We start from the raw sequence: 25,038 nt of genomic DNA, 5'->3' as shown, positions 1-25,038 counted from the left end.
GGTTTTAATTGAAAATAGCACTAAAAAGCACAAAGCACTAACAACAGTTATCTGGTTGCGCTTGACTGGGCCAAAGTCAAAACTTAAGGCTTACAGCAAAGGAGCCCATTTCGGATATAAGGACCAGGTCGGCCCCGGTGTAAAGTTTATCTTTGGGCATAGAAATGTATGGAGAAAAAGTGGTAGTTGACGAGTTATCGGCAGAGCAAGCTGGATCCAAAGTGGGTCTTGATGATGGTGGGTTGCTGAAGTGTGAGGTCTCAGTTTGGTTATCAACAAAGGTGAGAAAGCTAAGAGTGGGCAAAGTCTGGAGTCCATGCCCAAGAAGGCCTCTAGGCCGATAAGCTTCAGCTCAGCATTGGTCTCGAAGAGGACTTCTAAATTCAGACTTAGAAACTTTTCTGGCAGCCAGATCTCCTTCAGTGAGGCAACCCAACAAGTTAGGGCTGACCAGCAATTCAACATCAAATGGTGTAGCTTGACGGCAACCCCAGTCTCCATCAATTGTCCAGGCAGAAAGTTGGTAAAACATTTCTAAGTCCATGCTCTTGCAGTTTGGAGACATGAGGAGTACTCTCTAACTCCAGCCAAGGGTCTAGGACCTGGGGGGCGCCACTTGGGGGTTAGGACTTACTCCAACAGAGACCAGCAGCAGGGGCTAGGGCAGGTCCGGTTGGTACTGGGCAGTTGCAGGGAAAGGGGCTCTGAAAGCTTGTTGAGTCCCTGTAGCTAAAACAGAAGGTCAGACAGCTGACCGTTGGAGTCATTTTAGGGATCCTTTGTTCAAGGCAAGCAGGTCAAATTGTCCTTCAGTTTCTGACAGCAGGGCAGTCTTCTTCTTATCATCACAGTTCCAGAGGTTTTCTGAGGAGAAGTCTGTTCAGTCCACTTTTTTACCCAGTTGCCAGCCTTTGGGTGGAGGACAAGACTTTGATCACCTCCTAAACCAGCTTTGGTAAGTTACCCTACTTCCACAGGTTTTGGTGCCAGCCTGACTAGAGAAACAAATGGGAGGCAGGCCTAGGTATGAGCTTCATCTGCCAATGACAAGGTAGGTGTCCTTTGAAGCTCAGGAAGGGGATGGGCACAGCCCCACGCCATCCAGTCTTGTTAGGAGTCCTCCTCCACACACCCAGAGCCCTTTGTCTACTGTCTGGTAGCAATAGACATCTCACAACAGAGGAGCCGTCTGGGTCAGGGGACAGCCTTTATTATTGTGTTGATCTTCTCTTTATATGTAATTTGTGGTTGTTTTTGTATAAACTGAAAACCTATTGTATTTCACAAATTGTCACTTTGCCCCTCCCTTCCATTTTTAGGTTTGAGTTTGGGATTTCTCTTTCAAAGCAAGTACTAAAACTACAGCAGAGAGGTCCAATAAATGGACTGGGCGCTGCTATACAAAAATGGCCTTGTATACTGTTTTTTGGTCTACTAGGAAATAGTAGTGATCATATTTTGTATTATGAAATGTATAATTTCTTAACTTTCCAGATCTCATGCCAAACATCACATAGCCCCAACTCTTGTAGTGTCAATTTTACAGATATGTGCATTTTAGAGGAATTTACTTTTCCTTGAGGATCAATCTAAGTTGTTGTATGGGTGAAAATTCAAAATCTGTTCAATAATATCAGGTGATGTGTATCCTAATAATCCCATACCCAGCAAAAGGATTCAGGGTCATCAGTATTAGGCCCATTGCATCCCACAACCACAACCACAGGTGTAGTTGAAGTATTCCCAGTTTTGCAACAACTTACCTTCCCATCTCATCTGCTACATCTTCCAACAATTCGATATCAGAGTTGACTTATCAGTTTCACCACCAGCTTACAGTCTCCAGGAGTTTTATAGTCTGTGCAACTGATATCTTGTAAATATTCCATTATCTTCTGCCGCTTTCTTCTTACCATTTCCATTCAAAGTTAAGACTAGTAATAAACAATCCTTAACAGTATTTATGCTAACCATGTTTGTTATTGTGTCTAGCTTCCACCTCCCACACTTTCAGCTCCAACGTTTTTTGTCTATTGGTTGCTTTGAGTACTTGAAAAAATATTTTAACCTCTTGCCCCCCACCAAGTGCCTTAACCCCTCTCATCCCCCATGGGAACCCTCCCTCAACTCTGGTTAGGCAGGTTTCCTCTAGCCATTTGGGCTCCCTAGGTGTCAACTATTCCATTTAAACTTCATTTGCCTTTTAAGATGCATGTGATTTGATCAAGGATGACAAATTGCTGTTTTCATTCCGATAACTCAAGTTTTATATTTTTTTATTCCACATCACCTGGAGTATTGCGGGAAATTTTACTTGCACATTTACCCCTGAATTCATCCATACGCTTTTCCAAATCCCAGTGTTCGTCTTGTGTTAATTGTGATATGTCAAATCTAATACTAAAGGTGTATTCTTGCACTTGTAGACGTTTGCTATTAATGCTGTTGCTAAAACCTGTTCTTTCACTCCATATGTTAGAACATTCTCAAGGACTGTTGTCATTTTTTTTTCTCCAATTAGGGTTACTCTTAAAAATGGTCACAGTGCACTCTGAATTTCTGTAAGGAGATTTACTGTTGGATCATTAAGGGGGCAGCCTTTTTTAAAAACTCCACAACAAACATTTTAAATCTCCTCCCTCGGTGACCTCAGGGACATTCAGTATTTTTATATGGTTTCTTCTTGCAATATTTTCTAGTCTTTTAAGTTGATTATAAGTCTCTTTCTCTCGCTATTTAAGTCCAAATGTCTCTTCTATATTAGTGTTCACTGTACCCTTAAGCTTAGGAAAATGGTTTAGTCTGTGATTAGCATTAGCAAGTTGTGTATAATGATTATTTTTATGATATCATCATAGCCATGAAAAAGTGACAGAAAGTCACAAAACACGTGTTGGCTGTTTTTCTTTTGGCTGTTTCATTTTGTACAAATGTGGGCTGTTTGTTATTGAAACTCAGCATTGTGAATTTTTTTCCAGAAGATGCTTTGGGCGTTGCCCGTATTGAGAAACTGTGGATATAGTATACATTATGAGTTATTGTATGATAACATTGTAATAGAATTTTGTATCTGCTAAAAAAATGATTTTAAGATAAAGTTGTGAAGCTTATCAAGAATACAGTTTGGTGATACTAAGAAACGCATATCAAATAAGCAATACGTTTAGACTCAAGAAAAAGGCATTTTGTTTATTCTATTAGGCCTATAGTAAAATAATTATCAGATTTAATAACCATCCTTAAGTTGCATTATCAGATTATGTTACAATTCATTTATAGTGAGATTTCCGTTTCTAGAAAATATACCAGGTCCTTGATTACTTCCATTAGCCATGTTCACAACAATCTTCAAAAAAATCAAACTGAAAAAAAAACCATAAACTGCATTTACAAACATATCCTTGAGTTTAATGACTCTACAAAGAGAAGGGAAATATCAATCCCCTATATGTACAAAGAATTCTTCATCCATATTTAAGCCTGACTGTTCATTCATATTCAATTGAATTATAAATTTAGATTCTAGATGTCTTAAGAACATCACCATGTTGCCACCAACTGATTATAAGGGATTCTCTCAATGGCAAAAAATAAGGTGTCAGCTTTTCCTACATGAAATTGTTGGTATTGTCTGGTCACAGGGTATGTCATATCTCCATTTTTATTGCTTGTAAGTGTAGGATTCGTTTATGAACAGGTAAATTTGTACTACCAACATACATCTTGTGACGCAGGCATAAACCATTTGGTCACTCTTTCATATGTTTTGGTACATTTATTCTGCTAGTGAAAAGGCTCTTTACATTTAGTGCAGCAGAAACACCCTGCTTCAGCCTTCAAATAGTTGAACACGGAATTACATTCTCTGATTCATTTTTTACCAATTTGTCTCTAACTGATTTGACCAATCTAAATATTATAGTCAGTCTATTAGGAATTAACCATCTAATTATAGGACCAGATTGTAATACTTTCCAATGTTGTCTGAGGATTTTTCTGATAGTGTTGTGTGCTACACTGTATGTGGTAATCAAACATTTCTTTTTGATTTCTCTTCTTTGGGTGAATTCCAAAGTGGAGAACTTCTCTTTTCTGAAGATTTACATTCTTCTAAGCCTTCTCTAAAACGTCTCTAGGTTACCCCCTTTCTCAGAATCTGGTCTTCATCGTTTCTTTTTCTTCCTGAAATAGTGTTTGTATACTACAATTTTATCTGAAGCATAATAGGGGCTATTCAACTTCTATATAATGCATGAAAGCTGCTAGCTTGAAACCGACCCCTGCCCTCACCACGTCTTCAACAAGGCCGACTCCATCATCGCACCCCATCTGCGAGACATCATCAACACCTCCCTTGAGAGCTGGAAGCACGCCAAACTCAGCGCTCTACTGAAGAAACCATCAGCAGACCCCACCGAACTCAAAAACTACCGCCCCATCTCGCTCCTCCCGTTCCCGGCCAAAGTCATCGAGAAGACCGTCAACAAGCAGCTGGCCGCCTTCCTCGAGACGAACGGATCCCTCGACCTCTCGCAGTCTGGCTTCCGGGCCAACCACAGCATCGAGACCGCCCTCATCGCAGCCACCGACGACATCCGAGCCCTGCTCGACAACGGAGAAACAGCGGCCCTCATCCTCCTGGACCTCTCCGCGGCGTTCGACACTGTCTGCCACCGCACCCTAGTGCAGCGTCTCAGCAACGTTGGAATCCAGGAGAAGGCACTAGAATGGATCATCTCCTTCCTCACCGGAAGAACACAGAGAGTCCGCCTACCACCATTCAGATCAGAAGCCACCGAAGTCATCTGCGGCGTTCCTCAGGGCTCCTCGCTCAGCCCCACCCTCTTCAATGTCTACATGAGCCCCCTTGCGGCCATCGCACGCCAACACAACCTCAACATCATCTCCTACGCCGACGACACCCAGCTGATCCTCTCCCTCACCAACGACCCCGCCACCGCCAGAACCAACCTACACGAAGGGATGAAAGACGTAGCCGAGTGGATGATGAACAGCCGCCTGAAACTGAACTCAGATAAGACGGAAGTCCTCATCCTGGGATCCTCGCCCTCCGCCTGGGACGACTCCTGGTGGCCCCCGCCCTGGGCAGCGCACCCAAACCAACGGACCACGCACGCAACCTGGGCTTCATCTTGGACTCCTCCCTCTCCATGACCAGACAAGTCAACGCCGTCTCCTCGTCCTGCTTCAACATCCTGCGCATGCTACGTAAGATCTTCCGCTGGATCCCCACCGAGACCAGGAAGACGGTCACCCAGGCCCTCGTCACTAGCCGACTGGACTACGGCAACGCCCTCTATGCCGGAACCACCGCCAAGCTCCAGAAGAGACTCCAGCGGATCCAGAACGCCTCAGCAAGACTCATCCTCGACGTCCCCCGACACCGCCACATCGCCGGACACCTGAGAGACCTACACTGGCTCCCGGTCAACAAGAGAATCACCTTCCGCCTCCTCACCCACGCACACAAAGCCCTACACAACCAATGCCCAAGATACCTCAACAGCCGCCTCAACTTCTACACCCCCACTCGTCAGCTCCAATCAACCAGCAACGCCCTCGCCGCCGTCCCTCGCATCCGAAGAGCCACCACAGGAGGAAGATCCTTCTCCTACCTGGCCGCCAAGACTTGGAACACCCTCCCGACCCACCTCCGTTTGACCCAAGACCACCTCGCCTTCAGAAAGCAGCTCAAGACCTGGCTGTTCGAGCAGTAGCGGACCCCCCCCCAAGCGCCTTGAGACCCCCCGGGTGAGTAGTGCGCTATATAAATGTGCTGATTGATTGATATACTATTCCTTGCTTTTGGGTTTCTATGTATGTATTGTTATTTAATTAAGTTGGGTTATTTATTGATATAAATATTATGAGTTCATAATCATTGCATTTGGTGTGTAAGTTATGGTTTCCGGACCCTGAGGCCTCAGGACTGTTCACTTGACCCATTGAGGGTCCAGGATTTGAAATCCGGCATAGGATTTGCAAATCCAATGATAAAAATTATATTTAACATTTAATTGGCAGAAGGGTCCCTTTTCACCTCCCCAACATGGACCTGGGATTAAGCTATATTCAGCCTGATCTCCTATGCTCTATTTTTCATTTTTCCCAGCACACTTTTAGCTAATGAAGTTCTAGCAGAAATATTTCTGTGAAGGCCAACTAATCAGATCGCAGCAGGTTCGGTAATCCACAACCAGATTGATGAATCTTCAGTTGACAACTTGGGAAAAAGCTCCCTAGTCCAACGGTGTGCCTTTATTTTTGAAAATGGATTCACAACTCCTCTGTAGAGTTGCAAACCTGTGAATAATTTGGGAATTACCAGTCCATATACCTCTAAAATGTAACCTCTTCATGACAAAAATGAACACAGTTTCAACAATAAGTTCTCAAAAGCTATTAATTCTATTTACACAAAACTAAGCAAAGACACTTCCTTGAGTAAAGTTCATCTTACATTCCACCATTTGTATAGTTCTCTTTTTCTGTATCAAGGAGCAAATAATCCCATCTAAGTGAGAAATTTCACTTTTGGAACTTCTTTTGGCTCCCGCTTGACATATCTGCTCCAAACTTGCCATGAAGAACCAAAAGGTGGTTTGCATTTTTAGGAAAAGTTAATGCAGATTCTTTGAATGTCACCAAAGTTAGAAAAACCAAAAACTCTGACCTAACCATAGTTAGTGGGTAGTTTCTGGTCCTATTGATAGATGACATCTACAATACCAAGTGCACACTAAATATGCCCATTTCAAATGTGTGTTTTTCGAGCAGACTTTTCAAGCACTTAGTCAGTGCTATCTAGGCCAAGCAAGAAAAGCTAGAAAAACGTTGCTGCTAAAATGGCAAAATGCTTTAAGTTTAAAGATAGCTAAATATATGCATGATGAGCTGAAAAATAATAAAGTCATTTTACCATTACAGGGACAGTATTATTCCAGGTTGGCATAGAATAATATACTAATTCAAAAGTATAAGTAAAGCCCCTGAAATGAGATTCACTCTTATTAGAGCTCACCATAGAAGCATAGCTTGTGCAGACACCAGGAGAGATATAGGCTCTTTGCTTCTTATTGTGCTTTCTGGAAGAATTGATGACCGGCAGTCCTCCAGACTGTGCAGTGGTCAGCAGCCTGTGTTAAAAATACACAACATGAGTTCTGAGTGGGAAAAGTGGCACTATCGAACCGTGATTGGCTGACCATAACACTGGGACAAAATGATACTGAACCATAACAGGACTCGGAAACCTGGACCCTTAGTCCTAAAACATAAATAAAAAGGGCTTTTGAGGGGGTTACCTGACCATACCGTCACACTAAAGCCCATTTTGGGGGTCATGAGGACTCCCCACTATTTTTAAATTAAAACAATTCTGTATTTGTCACCATAACTGCTGTACCACTTTAGGAGGAATTAAGACCCCTGTTAGCTAAGGCAGAACTAATGCAGCACTGTAAGTACCATGGTAGCCCCACAGTACCAAACAATAATTTAAGAAAATAAGTTGGCAGCCACATAGTAGGTTGGGTGCGGGGCCTTGCCGTAGCAAAGCAATCAAAGACATTGACGTTTACTGACCCCAGCAGATCACTATCTGTTGATGGCAGCAAAGCGTTGTATTTGAATTTAAAATATTTCTTGATATTGATAAGGGAGGTAGGGTTGCAAACCACTACAATATAGTATTATATGAACTAACTTATTAGTACAAAGGTTAGTTAGCACAATATCACTGGATGTACACAAAGTCATTTCCCATATCCTGACCCCTTTATGCAAAGTTAACATTACTGCTTTCAGACCTAGGTCCATAGTAACATACTTTGACAGTTAGGGACAGGCATGAAAAACCCCTATTTTTTGTATTTTAAACTAATAAAGCAGGTTCTAAAAATAGGCTTTATGTCTTTTTGAGCTTTTTAAAATATTTTGATGGGATGTTAAACTTAAAATAACTAAAAAACAAGGCGTCTGATCTTGAGAAGAAAAAATAAAAAACACTTTTTCAAAGTGTCCCTATGAGCTATCACCTGGAGTTTCCTTGCAGTGACACTCTGCTTGCTGTCTTTGACTCAGTCAAGATAATGGAGCCCAAATCTGCCAGAGCATGGATTACAATCCTTCTTTCGGGCAGCAAGGACATCTGGGGGAAGTGTAACTCCAGGAGGCTTGAATGCTGAGCCAGATGTAGATACACTCTGCTCTTCTTTCTTCTCCTTTAAGCAGTGTTGAACTGAAGGTAATGCCATGCATAGAGATGCCTATGCTTTCTGGAAGTACAAAAGGAACACTTCTGGGCAAGGAGTTGAGCACTACTTCGGTTCAGCTCCTAGTCATAGATTTGGACAGTACTTCTTTCTCAGAGACCTTTTTCACCGGGTGGAATTGTGAAGAACTATCAGAAATGATTGATTTAGGAGGGCAACTGATTTCATCCTCCACATCTTAAGGGTCTTGAAGTTCAGTGTGGTCTTCTTTAGTTGCTGTTCTCCAGAATATTTTTGGTTTAGTCCCCAAAAAAGAGGCAAGTGAAAATAAAATTAGTACAGATTACATAATATGTATAACAAGTGTTATCCAAATACCTCATTCTGGAATCGGAGCTGGAACGGCTTCAAAATACATGAATACCATCACACCAACCAATCTTATGTGGTTTTGCTGTGAGTCATTAGTACTGTATTGCAACACCTAAAAATGCAGACCTTTTAATTAAAAATTAAAAATCACTTGGACATGTGAGGCATCCCCTAGGATCAAAATTGAAAAAATAGCCCCTTCATAGTAAAATAAACTTTAGTTAAAACTTCTGGGTGCCACTGTACGTTTGCTGGTAATGCAAGATCAGGAAAGGAAGTAAAGGCCTCTCAACAGTAACTAAGGGTATACTATTCAAAAGCTAAGCCCACAGGCTTAGGAAAATACCAAAAAGCAATTTCCCAAGCACCATTTACACATTGATATTTTATAGAGGAAGATTGGTGCCCAGAGATACGACTATATCACCTCTTCAGGATAAACTGCAGAACTGCAGCCACCTACCACTAGAATATAACAGGATTACGATGTTATAGTACTGTCAACAACTTCTACAGCAGAACCTTCCATTGGAAATATGAAGACTGAAAATTTCAAAAAAGTAATAAAAAGCAAAAAAAAGGGTAAACAAATATGAAAAATAAATTTAAAAAAAACCAACAAACAATAGATGTCAAATTGGCCAGAAACAAAGCATGCTGTGAAGCATAAATTACCTGAACAGGTATGCATATACTAAATAGTAATAGTGTTGCCTAATATAAATGGTACCCAATTATATCTACCAAAATAGATTTTAATCCAAACAACACTTCAGAAAAACTAAATGCGGAGTGTTTACCTTATTTTTCTGAAGTGTTGTTTGGATTAAAAACTATTTTGGTAGATATATTTGGGTAACATTGAACTTTAATCACGGTGAATAACACCCATCATAAGGCCAACATTTTTCTCTTAAACGTTTGAGAACAATGCTCTCGTTTAATATACTTATGAGACCATTTTTCTCAAAAGTTTAAGAGAAAAAGTTAAGCTTTTCTTTTCAATAAATTAGTAACCTATACATTTCTGTGAACTCAGTGTTGTAGTACAGTAGCCTTATATTGCTTTAAACAAATTGAATATACTATGCAGTCTTATAAAATGCAGATATTTCTGTAAAGATGTTCTGCGAAAAATATGCCATTAGACATTGTTCAAGAATATATAATGAGTGACTAATTAATTTACAAATACAAGTCACAGTGTAATTCTAAGCATTGTTTTATTGTTATATTACGTTCTAATTATGTTAGCAGACAGCCAAACCCCATTAGAAGTCCAAGGTACAACCTCCACCCTATACTTAACCCTTTATAGATAGCTGACCTTTTGTAGGAAATCAAGCGCATATCCGTGGGCAACTACATAATGGGCATTGTCTTTGTTCCTACGCATACCCTCTCATGGAGAACCACTCCCTCTAGGCACTCAAACCCCCTTAGGAGCCTAGCACCTACTACATACAACCTTCAACCTGTAGCAAACCTTTTACGGATAGTTGACTACTCATGGGTAATCAGTAAGACACAGTTTGGCACTCCTTGCAGTGCTCGCTCTTCACCCTGTGTACAACCATTCACAGAGAGCTCATTCTTTTCATGCATCTAAGACCCAACAGAGGGCAAATTATGTTGTGAAAGGTTATGCCTATGAGCACTATAAAGGTGATAGAAATTGAGTCTAGGTGTAGCTTGGTGAATCCCTTCTAATATGAAGGTGTATAGCAAACTGTTACATTCATTGGCTGCCATCAGTGATGTCTTCAATGATATCATTTGAGATGCCATCAGTGGTGTCATGTATGTGATGTCAACATGTGAGGAGTGATGCAGTGTGTGAGGTCATAAGCAGTGCATGGATAGGACTCAAGTTATAGTTAGCTTGCTGAACTGTAGCTAGATAATTTCAGCCATTTTTCAGGTTACAGATGTTTCATTATGACTGCCACAGTCACCTAACTCTAAAATGTACCTCTAGCCTTTGTTTTTTTCAGTTAATATACGTGCATAGATATACATAGATATATATTCATCCAAAGATAACATGGCATTCGGAGAATCAAAGTGTGAATCCTTTAATCATTCTTAATGTGAGAGCAAACAGGTAACACCAACAGGTTTCAACCTCACAATCTTGATCACAACTATTGAGATATTTCTCAATTTCAAATTTTCATACTTGCCCATCCCTGCCTATTATGGTGCATGTTGGGAAATGTAGTTCACATTGAAACAAAAAAAACAGTGAATTCATTGTGTGACACTCACATAAGAAAATTAAAAAAGAAAAGGACAACATAAACCCTGTATCTAATCAGTTCGGTACATTTTCAATGTTACTTTTATATTGTAAGGGCTGGGAACATCAGTTTCTGCATCTCATACTTATAGTCGGGCGACTGGCTTTATGCAGCTGGGGAGGTTCAAATTATGCAGCAGGGTTGAGTAAATTATGCAGCACGAAAGGCCAAATTGAGTGGCATTATGCAGCACATTTTGTGATAGTATTACTTAATTATGTTGTTCTTTTTAAGCATGTTAACACTGTCTGGGCATTAGTTGTACCTCAATAGTACCAGTTTAACACCGAAATATAGCAATAAGCTACAGAAAGGTGACCATTGCAGTAAGCTACAGAAAGGTGACCAGTCAACCTTTGCAAAGGGCCTTCCCCTGCATGCCAACAAGTCTCACTAGGTTTTTACTAACTTTTGAACCATTTAAAATCTGCAGATTGTGGATTATGTATCATACACAGCAAATCTCCAATTATGCGAATATCTATGTGGACACACAATCGCATAGTTCCAGTGGCCCTGTTTATAGTGTCTGCAATGGTGAGCTGACTGTCTCTCTGGTTAATTTAATCTAATTCTCTACATGCCCCCTCTACCTGAACCCTTGATGGCCACAAAGATCCCATTCACCTGGGCCGGTATATATATATATATATATATATATATATAGTGGGGTGGGGGTGCGTGCCCCCCTCGCTGAGTCTTGGATCCCATCATCTAGGGCCGATAATTTCAGTAAGGATAGAGGGTGTTCAGGAAGGGCACTTGCTCAGATCCACAATCACCAACTCATAAATGAGGGCTTACGTATAGAGGCACACAGAGAGTTATGCATTCACACACTTTTGATTAGTCGAAAGTATTTTCCTGGGAAATCTCATACTTCTGTTTTTACTGTTTCTCTCAAATCAGGTAAATCCTTCACTGTTCTCATAAGAAATAACCCTACAGCTGTTTCTTGTCTGGCCATTTAAAATTCAACATCTTTGTCATTCGTTTGAAACTCAAAACCGTCTGGTATGCACTAAATGGTGAAATTTAACTTGCACAACAAATCCATTCCTAACAGATTTACAGGACAAGAATCACAAATCGCAAACTGATGGCCTTCCACAAATGATTCTATTTTTCCAGGCACTTTGATTGAAACAGGTTTGCAAGCTGTTTATTTGTGACACCTACAACTTAGATCTTGTTTCTTGAGAGGGGTAGGTCTGGGACTTCCACTGTTCTAACAGTGGAATGTGCAGCTCCTATGTCAATTACAACTGACACTTGGTGGCCATTAACCTCTCCTATAACTGGCCCACTATGGTCTACCTCGAAGACTGCACCAAGTATGCAATCGTCCTCCCCTCTCAGGTACCATCATTGGGAATTGTCAGAATCAAAATTCTCGTTCTCCAACATTGGGAGCTGTTGAAATGGGTACTGATTTTTTAATGGATTTGAATTTGCTCTTATCTGATTCATATTAAATCTGGGATTCCCTATAGGTTGTGGGGCAATTGGAGCTTGTGGGACTTACATCAAGGGACGTTATAATTGCATTGGCCTCTACATTCTTTGGGTAGGTACTTGAACTGGAACGTTTTGCAATTGCGTTTGATTTAAACTTTGCATCATGTGATTTGGATTCTCTCTACACTCTCTTTTACAATGCCCAAGCTTATTACAATAGTGACAAGAAGGTATTTTCTTTAGAGCTGCAATGTTTATTCCCAAATTCATAACACCCGAAACATTTCAACCTCTACCTATGAAACACCAACTGCATCTTGCACCATTGGACCTCCAGCCTGAAAAACAATATTGTGTATGCCACCAAAATTTCCTCCAAGTGATTGGTTCTAAAACTCCTTTCAGCCAACTTTGTCTGCAAAAGCAAAAGCTTCTCTTTCAGTTTCTTCTGCTTGATTTCCTGCTCATCACTACACTGTTTTACATACCTCAAGATCTCATCCATAGGTTTTGTCATCCAAACAATCACATTCTGTTGTATGTGCTTACTGATCTCTGATCACAACCCAAGAAAGAACTGTGACACAAAAGTCCCATAGCTCCCTTTTCAGGTTTTGCCTGCCCGCTGTGTGGTTTAAACACCTGAAACAATTGTTCATAATAAGCATCACTGATTATTTAGCTATTTGTGTAGTCGTTTTAATCATTAGCCAATCAATATCTCTTGATGATGATTTCCTTTTAAAAAGGCAAACACCTCACCATATTTAGTCATTACCATAGGTGAAGGTGCTGGAGTACTTGCGTTTTTGGAGGTTCAGAGCTTGGCCCTTGCACAGCTATCTTGCATTCGGCAAGCCGCTCACTTAGCACACCAATATCAAAGAATATATTCAAGTCTGCCCACAAAACCTTTGACATATTTACAAATCTGTCAACTTGTGTATACTGTGCGGGATTCTCTCTCAATTTTGGAAAACTGTTCATAAATGGGGTGAGATACGCACTACTCCATGGTACGTAAACATATTCTTCACCTGGTATTTCCCTCATAAGGAAAGCGAAAGCATCCTCTTCATGTGGAAGTGCTGGCGGTGGCTTACTACTCGTTTCAGTGTCATCTGGTTGATTCTTTTTCTTTCCCTGTTTCTTTGCCCACTTACTCTCAAACCTGCCAAAATTACTCCATTTGCGGATGCATTTGACTACTTCTGCAATGTGTAATCTCATTGCTGATGACCTCATAGTCACAATAGCTTCATCATCTAGCGGTGCCCTAAAACTTTTCTGTAAGGGAACACTCTTAGTAAGATACACCTCATATTTTCTCACCAATTCAGTTAATTTATCATTGATGGAAGCCCCACATCTTGTGATTTATTTACTTAAATATTTCAGCTCTTTTTCTTGATATTGATTTAGATGTGAAATGTGTAAGCATCCTCTGATCATTTCTTCTAATTATACCTTTAATTTTGGATCATCTAAAGACCTTGACTTTTGTTGGCTAGTAGATAGTCTCTCTATTTCTCCCACTCTCTTATTCTCTGAAATCTCCTCAAACAAGGGGGGAGCAATCCCATAATCAAATGATCCCCTTTCTCCCTGTGCAATTGGTGTAGTGAAAGCAATTCTTCTTCCTTCTCTCCATGTTTGGTACTTTTGTAGTGGTGTCCAGGCAAAAATGTGTAAATTCTGCAATGCTGTGATAAAACCTCTAGCAGCTACTACTCCTACATCACCTTAAACAGCAGTATTTGAAATAATATTTATTGGTTCCGTACCTACAGGCACTGCCAATGTCTTTGCTGTTACAAATTGTGACAGTTGCAAGTAAAGCAGTAACACCAGCAGCAATTACAGTAGGGGTTGCTTCCGTAGGTGTAGGAACAATTGAAGTGCTGGAAATGGTTTCTCAATCTCAATCGTGATTGTATCAACATGAGCTGTAGCCAATGTAGCACTAATGCTTGTAACACCTGTATTCTTCGTGGGAACCACAAAAGGAGATGGACATAAGGAAAACAAAACTTTTAAAATGTAATCCTATGAATCACTATCAGTATCTATTTTCTTTGTAGCATCCTCATCCATTCCCTGTTTCCATTTTTTTTGTCTTTTCTGTAGTTGTAACTGGGTACTTTCTAGCTCACTCAACTATACATGTTCTCCATCTTTTCTGCCCTTCATCCCATTCAGCATCTGTGTAGTTTTGCACTGCCTTCCTTGCTCTATTGTGATATTTTGCTTGCTCCTTAGCACAAGCCAATCCCAACAGACAAGATGGAGGTCCTCATCCTAGGTCCCACCCCCTCTGCATGGGATGACTCCTGGTGGCCGACCACACTGGGAGCAGCTCCATCACCCACGAACCACGCACGCAACCTAGGTTTCATCCTCGACTCCGCCCTCTCCATGTCAAAGCAGGTCAACGCCATCTCCTCCTCCTGCTACAACACCCTCCGCATGCTCCGCAGGATCTACAAATGGATCCCGACTGAAACACGAAGAACAGTGACGAGGCCCTCGTCAGCAGCAGGCTGGACTACGGCAATGCACCCTACGCTAGAATTCCAGCCAAACACCTGCGACGACTACAACGCATCCAAAACGCCTCCGCCCGACTGATCCTCGATGTCCCCAGCCGCAACCAGATCACCCCCACCTAAGAGACCTGCACTGGCTCCCCGTCAACAAGAGGATCACCTTCAAGCTCATCACCCACGCACCCAAAGCACTCCACAACACCGGACCAGCCTACCTGAATAGCAGACTCAACTTCTACACCCCCGCCCGCCAGCTCCGCTCCTCCAGCCTCGCCCTTGCCACCGTCCCGCGCATCCAACGCACAACCTCCGGCGAAAGATCCTTCTCCTTCCTCGCTGCCAAAACCTGGAACACCCTCCCCACCCATCTGCGACAGATCCAGGACCTGCTCACCTTCAGAAGGCTCCTCAAAACCTGGCTCTTCGTACAGTAGCAGCCCCCCCCCTTCAGCGCCTTGAGACCCTCACGGGTAAGTAGCACGCTTTACAAATGCCTGATCGATTGATTGATTGATTGATTGATTGATTGATTGATTGGGTTTAGGAGGTGGCTTCACTTCATATAACTTTATAACTTTTCTCGTAAGTTTTCAATCATCTTTAAATCAAAAGTATCATATTGTGGACACTTTAATGGTCTTTCATTTTCTGTGATCGTGCACCATTGATCAAGCCACAAGCATAAAAGGAGCCCTACATTTGTCACCATATAATGACCTCGTATGCCTTCTGATGGTGCCTCCTCACCCTCCTGAACTGAGACTGTCACATATCCTGTCATCAAATCTCTAAGAGCTTTAAAATATTTCATGATTCCAAATATTCAACAGCAAATAAACAGTAATCAATTTGGAAAACATCAATGGTTTGTTCACTTTCCAATTCCTTATACGTTAGTACTTTTGTCCAATGTTTTCACAGTTCTTACTTCACAAAGCTATCATAGCTCGATGCTTGATAACTCGCCAACCAATCTCAGTGTGGCACTTCACACCAACTGATGCGCTCCACTCCATGAAGCAATTTATGCTCCTTTGCAATTTTCTTGTACAAAAATTCTACAACTCTAAGCCAGCACAATAAACAAATACATTTTATCTGCTCCACTAAAGAAATTCATTAATGCAGGAAACAATTGGAAATAAGGTATTAACACCCTTCAACTCCCTTACATACACATACACATAAATGAAATCTCGACCAGCGGGAAATCAACCTGACCAACGTAGCTTCCCCTTTGTAGTAATATTGATTGGTGTTAGTGGAACCTATTGCGCAATCCCAACCAATCATTATAATCCCTATTTCAATTGTGTAGTTAATGGTACCTCATGAATCTGCACCACAAACCATTAGCAAACAAATAACACCTTTATTTTTCAACTATCTATCCCAGGATCTTAGACGACTTCAAGTCCAATAACAGCTTCAATTGCTCGACATCTAAGCATGAACACCTCTATTTCAAAAAACATAAAACACATAACCTCAGTACAGGAATGCAATGTCACAAAGACAATTGTGACGCATAACCCTATTGATACTCACACCTCCACCATTGCAACTGTCTTCGAAACTGCACCTCCTTCAGTAATTAAGTTTGGGCTTTGAGCTTAAAGGACATGGGCAATTCTAAACTGGGGCATCTTTTTTCAGCTCCTCTCTCGTTTTCATTTTCTATATCTCTGTCTTTGAATGTAATCATTAAATAACCCCCGCCACTGGTTGTATGGACCTTTGTTCGTCGATGAAGAGAAATGAGGAGCAATCGTCTACGTTGTTAATAGATCATTAAAGACTGTAAATCAATCAATAAAGAGAGTTAGTGTGAGTTAAAGGGTTTTATTTTCAAATGTTTCTAGTTTTGCATCTATTTATGCATTTCACATTATTCTTTAGATATCAGCAATATAGCAATATATTTGAAAAGTTAATATAATCCATCAATCAATATTTGATTATAAAATAGAACAATATATTTACAGCCAGTACACTAATAATACAACAAGAATGTCCCACAAAGGACACTTTCTTTTAAATAAATTGCTATAAAGAGAGAAAAGGTGTCAGTTCATAAACCCAATGTTGTGATGACAGAGATCAGTGTGCAAGCATAAAGCCTGTGCAAAACAGACTGGAAATTATTCAGTCACAAATCACCAGACATCTAAAACTAAGCTTAATAGCCTCTCATGCAGAGAAATCAAGAAGATTAGAGATTAATATCTAGTCAGAATGTCAGGGAAAGGAATCCGCCCTACTCTAGGACCATGCACTAATATAAGCACACATATTCTATGTTGCAACATTATTTTCTTTTGTCTTCTTAATCCACCAATAGAACATTAGCAGACTCAAGGGAACAAGTACTCTACCCATCCTCTCACCAGAGCATAATAGCCTTTCTGACATTAGTCCTTGAAAAGTTACACCTTTGTTTTCTTGTGGTCCAAAAACTTCTTCCCATGAATTATTCTTCCTGCTGTTTCATCTTTTCCTGGTGAGAACTTCACTATCAGCTGTCTGATGCAAAACAAGAGTCTATACACTACCACTACCAGTAGGCTTCTGAAGTTGCAACATCTGTAGCAAAGATAAGAAAAACATCTTGCACAAACAACCATTCAATGTGAAAAGAAGCCTTTCCATGTTAATGCATCATTTTCCCATTTAACATGGCATCGACAGTTAGGTTAACTTAATTCAGCACTTTATTTATGTGCAGGGCTCTAACATTTAGACATGGTTGCCTACTAAGAATTTTGCATTCAGCGTATGTTTTATTTAAATGTAAGCTTGTCTTGTGCTTTTTATTAAAATAAATGTTTATAATAGCAGATTAAATTTGTGGCAACAGTTGTGGGCCGCCCAAAGAAAAGCAAAAGACAAAAATAAAACAAGCAACAATTGTGGGAAATTATGCAGTAAAAAGGGAGTACCTCCATGGGTGACAACAATCTTTAAAAAAAACTGATGATATAATTTTGGGAAAAAATAATAGGGATACAAAATAAAAGTTAAATATGGTGTGTTCATATACTGAAGAAAGGTGTGCACTGGTGGATGTAACTCCACAAGCCACTATCACCACACATTTTAAACCGCTGTCTCAGGTAATGATTGGAATTCCAACACCCTGTGCCCCATGGTCTCGTCTGCTGCAGACATAGAGGAGGGTGTCGGGGGAGGAGGAGGTGCAACTGCTGACACGTCTGCTAAAACAGCAGACTGACTTGTTCATTGCGGACAGCACAGGTAATGTATACAGAACTGGTAGGGGCCAAGTTAAAAGTGGGAAATTAGTATTTCCTTGCCAAACATTGCTTGAAAAAAGCCAGGCAGTGTTTACACGGCACTAACCATGCATACGAGACTTTAGTGTATAGAAGGAGCAGGTAAATGTCCCCCACCAAGGAATGAGACTGACATCAATACTATGTAAGAGGAGAAGTAGGGGCGTCAGCATACTCTTTTTCATCCTGGTCAGCCATCACCTCCACCATCAGAATTTCAGGAGCGAGAGCAGAGGCAGCCAGGGCAGGAGATAGAACCAGAATACCAACAGCAGCAATGGTGTGGTTAGAGACCAAGAGGACTGACCTTCAATGGTGCCCAATGAAGTACTGAAAAATATTAATACATAATAAAATGGGTAAGTAACAATTATGGTATTCACACTGCACTTTAAATAAAGTATGGAGCTAGAGGTAAACAAGTAAAGAAAGTAAGTAGTATCAATACATATTGTAAGTACAAAGAAGACTTAATGACTAGGTTTAACATAGTTGTTTACTGACATTCACACATTTGCCTACTGATAGATAGTGTTGGACTTGGACTTTTGTGGCTAAAGTTCCTTAAACTTTTTGCCTACCTCCTATACCTTTTTCCGACATGATGTTGCCGACTTAGATGCTTTGGGCGCTCTGCCACTGCTAATCAGTGTCAAAGTGCAAGTGCTCCCTGTATAAAGTGTTATGGTAATTGGTTGTCCGTGATTGGTATGTTTGCCTTACTAGTAAAGTCCCTAGTAAAGTGTAGGGCCGGTAATGCAAAGGCTACTAGTGGGCCTGCAGCACTAATTGTGCCACTCACCAAGTAGCCCTAAAGAGAGAACTCAGACCTGCCACTGCAGTGCCTGCGCACAGTTTGCTAACTTCCATGTTATCCTGACAAGTGAACCCACTTGCCAGGCCTTACCCTTCCCTTTCCATGCACATCAGACACCTCTAAAGTAGGCCCAAGGTACCCCACTGGGCAGGATGCTGTGTCTGTGCAAGGTAGGGCATGTACTGAGGTGTGTACCATGTCCCAACAGTGAAATACTCTCCATTTCATTTTTTTCACTGTTGCAAGGCGTCTTGCCCATAGGACAGAATGGGTAAGGCTGTGTAATATGTTTCCAGCCTATCTTACCAAAGGCTGAAGATGGAGAGGTGAAGTTTAGTGTGCCTGAACTCACAATTTAATAACACATCTTTTTGTGAAGGTGGTTTTTGCATTGTGTGTTTAGAAACTGCACTTTTAGAAGTGGCTGGTTTCCTTGTTTTAACAATTCTGTGTGTCTCTGCCTGGTTGTGGATTGACTGTCTGGATTTGAATGTGATAGGGTCTGGGAAATGTCTTGACCCAGGGGAGGAGTAGGAGACAGCAACAGGCTGACCAGTATCTGGAGAATAGGGGGGAGGAGTAGCCCCTGGAGGTAAAGAGGCCTCGACTTCTAGCATAAAAGAATGGCTCCACCTCCTGCTGAGTGATTGAGGAACCAGATCCCCACTAATCAAAGGAAGGAGGTGTCACTGGCAGGGAGACACCCAGAACTGGGTTGGACAGTGGTCAGTGCCCCCCTGAACACAAAGACTTCAAAGACATTTAGGAGTATAACTATGAGAGCTGAAACCCCTGAACGTTGGACTGATCAAGACTGAAAAGGATCAAAACTACTTCATGGTCAAGAGGAACCTCTGCCAAGGAAGAACAGCTGAAGAGACTGAAGAGAAAGACTGCCCCTTGCTGTGTGTTCTGAGGCTGGCCTGCAGCTTGCTGATTAAACTAAGGAGAGGCTAAGGGACTTTGCTGTGTGCTGTGCCCCCTGCTTGAAAGGACTTTGCTGTGTGCTGTGTCCTCAAGTAACTTGTCCCCATGTGCCCTGAGGAGAGCTGGCTCCCTGTTGTGGAAACTCAGGAACATCAAAGTTTCCAAGTGTGTCTCAGCGGCGCTGTGTGCATGTGCTTTTTGCAGCCGCAGACCTTCGTAAGCATTGACCCGGGACAGTGTTGTTGTGTGGTGCTTAGAGCTCCGAGTGAATTTTCCCGATTCATGTCCTTATATAGGTACAATTCACATTGGCCTTATATAGGCATAGAAATCAATCTCTTATTTAGACATAGCCCATGCAGACCAAATACAGGCATGGCTACTTCCACCAGTACCAAATGTCACAACGATTTCTTGGAAAATCGGCTTAAGCAGTTAGGGAACTTCTCCTTGCTTGAATAATAATTTGTTCAAGAACTCATGTACTTTGCAAAGAACAACTATTCCCTAGGGGTTCTTTCCTGACATTATTATGCCTGACTTTACGTCAATCTATGGCATTCCTAAACACCTTCAAGGTATAAATATACCTTCACTTGCTATGGCTAACTACGGTGGCTCGGAGCAGTTCGACTATCTACTTGCCCGACGCAGCTCGCTACAGCAAGTGCCGAAGGAAGCCGACCCTCCAGCTGAGGCACTGATCAAGAGGCTGCCTTTCTCTCGCCGAGAATCCAGCTCTGGTGTTTCCAAGCTCCCCTTGCGGGGTGTTGAGAGATCGAGTCCCGAGACAGAGATACCAGACCTCCTTCATTCTAACTAAGGTACGGAGCTGATTAGAACCTAGAGAAACCTTTGGTAGATTCTTGGCAAAAACAACTAAACCTATGCTACACAATGCTACACTATGCTACACAATACTTACTTCTTCCAGCGAACTAGACTTAGGTTAGGAACATTAGTGTAGGCGTATTTAGAAGCACCAGTTGAGTCATTTTAGTCAATGTTATTTATGCATGTATTTTTATATGGCTTAGAAACCATACAATGTTTTATAGTATTATTTTATAATACTATTCTCGCTGTACGCATTATACTTTGCAGTCTGCTTAACGATTGTAGCAGTTCACTTCTCTTGTATGAGAAAGAAGACTGTTCAATAAACCTGTTTATTGAAAACGCCCGTCTCTTTTTTTCTCTATAAACTCTTTTGAAACAAAGCATGCACGATTGACTGAGTGAAATACTGACCTATTGTTTCCGCGACTCTAGAGATATATTTCTTATTCTTGGGAAACAAAGTTGTCATGTTTATGCGGTTGTCAGAAACTAATCTCTTCTTGTGAATTTGAGAAAGTTTCTAGTGACCTCTGAGCTACCTGGCACTCACTATTAAGTTTAGTATATTCGATAGAGACCTAGTCGACCTCAGTCCTACGTCTAATCTATAGGATATATTATTCAAATGCGCAAAGCCTATTGGGAATATAGGAACTACACTACAGTGTGGCCTGAAAACCCAACCGAGTCTCAGCGGCACTTTGTGCATGTGCAACCTGAGATTGTGTGGGGTCTGTGGTGCTGGTTGGAAAGCGCCCTGTAATGGCAGTGCCCTGCAGCGTGAATCATCGTCCACGCTGCTGTGTAGCTGTTTGAGGCCCGAGCCGTCACCGTGACGGAGGTTGTGGATCAAGATCGCAGCCGCCGGCTCGAGCTGCAACGTGCTGAAGGATTTTGTAAAGCTAAGGAAGTTGTGAGGTAATTGTGATCGTTGGAATATGCCCAAGATCGTTAGCAACGGAGAAGGCAGCGCCATAATCTGTTCGGCTACAGCGTTGCCTTGCATCGGCGCTGCGTAGTCATTGAGAGCACCCAGCAGAACGTCCGACGAGCGGAGAGAGAGAGAGAGTGAAGCAGCGCATCCCCCAGTTAAGGCTTGGACTCCGGTCCGGAGCCGCAAGTGTGTGGCTTGGGGAGGAGTACAGGAGTGCTCCCATCTCTCTCCCGCTGCAACCCGTTAGGGGCGCTGAGTCCCCGAGCGGCCCGACCTGCCCAGCAGTACCGGGCCGCCCTTGGAAGTTCAGGACTGTTGTCTGTGTTAGGGGCCTAGGAGTGTACTATTCTTGCATTACGAACTGCCTGATTATGTGAATTGAGGATTGAATTATTCCCGCATTACGGACTGCCTTATTACTTGCATTAAGGAGTGTATTATTCCTGCATTACGAACTGCCTGATTATGTGCATTGAGGAGTGAATTATTCTCACATTACAAACTGCCTTATTACTTGCATTAAGGAGTGTGTTATTTTTGCATTACGAACTGCCTGATTAGGTGCATTGAGGATTGCATTATTCTTGCATTACAAACTGCCTGATTACGTGCATTGAGCATTGAACTATTCTCACATTACGAACTGCCCGATTACATGCAATGAAGATTGCATTATTCTTGCATTACCAACTGCCTGATTACTTGCATTGAGGATTGCATTATTCTTGCATCACAAACTGCATTGGTCTGACAATACGAACTGCAGTACAAACTGCATAGCATTGCATTAGCGCTGCATTTGAACATCATGAACTGCTCATTAATACCGCAAGAACCTACAAGTGTTTGTTGGACTAATAACCAGCAACGGAAATATTACGAATACGCATATGTTGGATTTCTATTGTTTGGTTTTACCATATTTCTCTTCTTGATAAAGATACTGCTATTTTCATACATCAGTGTGGTGGCCAGTTGTGGTGTTATCACTGTGTCACTGGGAGTGTGGTTGCAAATTCTTTACACATTGCCTTGAAGATAAGCCTGGCTGCTCGTGCCAAGCTACCAGAGGGTGAGCAGGGTTTATCAAAGGGGATGTCCCTCCTTTCCCTGGCTAGAAGCAATGGTCCCTGTTTGGACTAAGGCAACTGCCTGTGCCAACCAGAGACCCCCAGTTGTAACAGATAGTCAGACACAAAATGTCTTACTGCACATACAGATTTTACAAATTAATATACTATCATTCACTGGCAAAGAAAATCCAGACTGGTGAAATATTGACAGGGTAACCACTCAAGATACTTTAATGCAAGAAAACAAAAAAAGTTGAAAGTATTCCAGAAACATGTGACTGACACCACTCACTATCCTGTAAGGGAAAAGAGCATGCTAAAAAAGGTACGTTTCAAAATACACAAGCTATATTGAATTGTCATGAAACTCACCATACCAGTACTTGATCATCATTGCTTTAAGAGTCCCCGATTTTAAATGGAAATAACAAACACTCTCATTCCATAGAGGCAGTTGGAAGCAAAGTGGGAAATGAAACGAAGGTACTGGGAAGTGTTATGATGTGACAGAGATAGATGTAGCTCTGATCCAATGAAAGTGAGTGATGCACGACTCATAGGTGAATGACAAGGTTCAAAGACAAAAGTAAATGTGTATTAAGGTAAAGGAAAGCGTTTAAATCAAGTGTTAAAACACAAATCTCACCTACCATAAATCTCGAGTGAAAATGGATTTTATGTATGTGAATCATGACTCGCAAACAGATTACAATGCTGAGAAATTACGTTTTAAAAATGTGCCTGTGAGTGGTAGACAAAAATGTGCATATGTGTTTTTTAAATATCGCCACTCAGGATGTAGTATAACAAACAGCTTTACATGTAGCTTGGCTAACGCCCCCTGTCCTGAACTAAGATGACTACTACTATTTGCCAGTGACTCTTTAATGGATTGCAACTTCTGTATACAGAAGAAAAACAGATTGGAGCATATATTGCATGTATGATGATATGTAAAAGGAGGACAGGAAGAGAGAAAAGAAATTAAATAATGATGATATTAAATAGAAACAAAATGAACTGACACATTTTTATACCAAAAGGCTTGCAACTCAATTGAATCATGATCAATGAGTCATGAATTATGTCCCCAAATAAGGTCAAAATAAAAAAAATGATTAACTGGAATGTAACTTCTAATCCAAAACGATTTGTGAATCACCAAAAATAAAGAAGAGAGGGAAGCAATATGAGACAAACTTAAAAACAAAGGTTGCCTCTGAAAAGAGCCACTAGGTATACTTATGCAGTGTCAAGAACAATGCAGTAGTTGTGTAAGACAGTTTCGGAAATTGTTAAGGAATATGTGGTTGCCAATATCAGTAAAGTGAACTTTTTTTGCGGAAATCTCTTGGCATGTCAAAACGAATGTTGCTGTGGTAGATAGAATGTCATGGTCATGCAAGATGCTGAAATAACTTTGTTAATATTTCTTCTGGCTTTTTCATGGTGAGGACAGTTGGTGAGCCACATCCATGTTTGCCTCTGTGCAATGTTAGAATACACAAATGTGGGTAAAGGGAAAAGAGACATGAATTCTCTAAAAGGGTCTTTCAGGTTAACTGTCAAGTTCAATCCAATGCAAAGACCTAAGACCTAAACTCTTGCCACCAAAGTTAATCCAGATAACATCATGTGACTGTCAATTAGAAATGTTTTCTAACACCCTGAGAAAACCATACCATTTCACCACCTCGCCCCTCCAGTACCAATTCATGTAATTTAGAAAAACAAAACAGGTGCGAATTCCACTGTTTACAGTAAAAACACCAAGTCAGCATATTCAAATATCAACCAAACATCAAATTTAAATCTTTTTTGGAATGCGTTGTAAGCACTGTAAGTGAGGAGTCTAGAGCAAGTGAGAAACAAAAGTGGAGGGGAACATTTGAAAATGAGGGTAGAGAAGAAAGGAGAGTTCTGATAGGCGGATGCATGATTTAAAAAGACTGGACTGCTAACTGCCTGGAGGATAATGTGGTGGAATGGAAAAGCTGCTGGCAAGTACAATGTATAGGAGCCTACAGCGGACGGGGGATGCAGAGCACATCATTGATCTGTGGAAAGGGTGGCAGCCGACTATCGTTTGTCCTACCCTTGCTCTGGGCCCCGGAGCAAGGATAGGACAAACTATAGTCTGTAGGCAATAGTCTGTAGGCTCCTATACTAGGGGTCTTTTAAACCCCAGTATAAGTCTACTAGGGTACATCCTACTGCGCCTGGTCATCAAACCATATTTACAGA

The sequence above is a fragment of the Lissotriton helveticus genome, chromosome 4_1, assembly GCF_964261635.1.
Source record: "Lissotriton helveticus chromosome 4_1, aLisHel1.1, whole genome shotgun sequence".
NCBI lineage: Eukaryota > Metazoa > Chordata > Amphibia > Caudata > Salamandridae > Lissotriton > Lissotriton helveticus.
Note: the sequence above shows the minus strand (reverse complement) of the source record.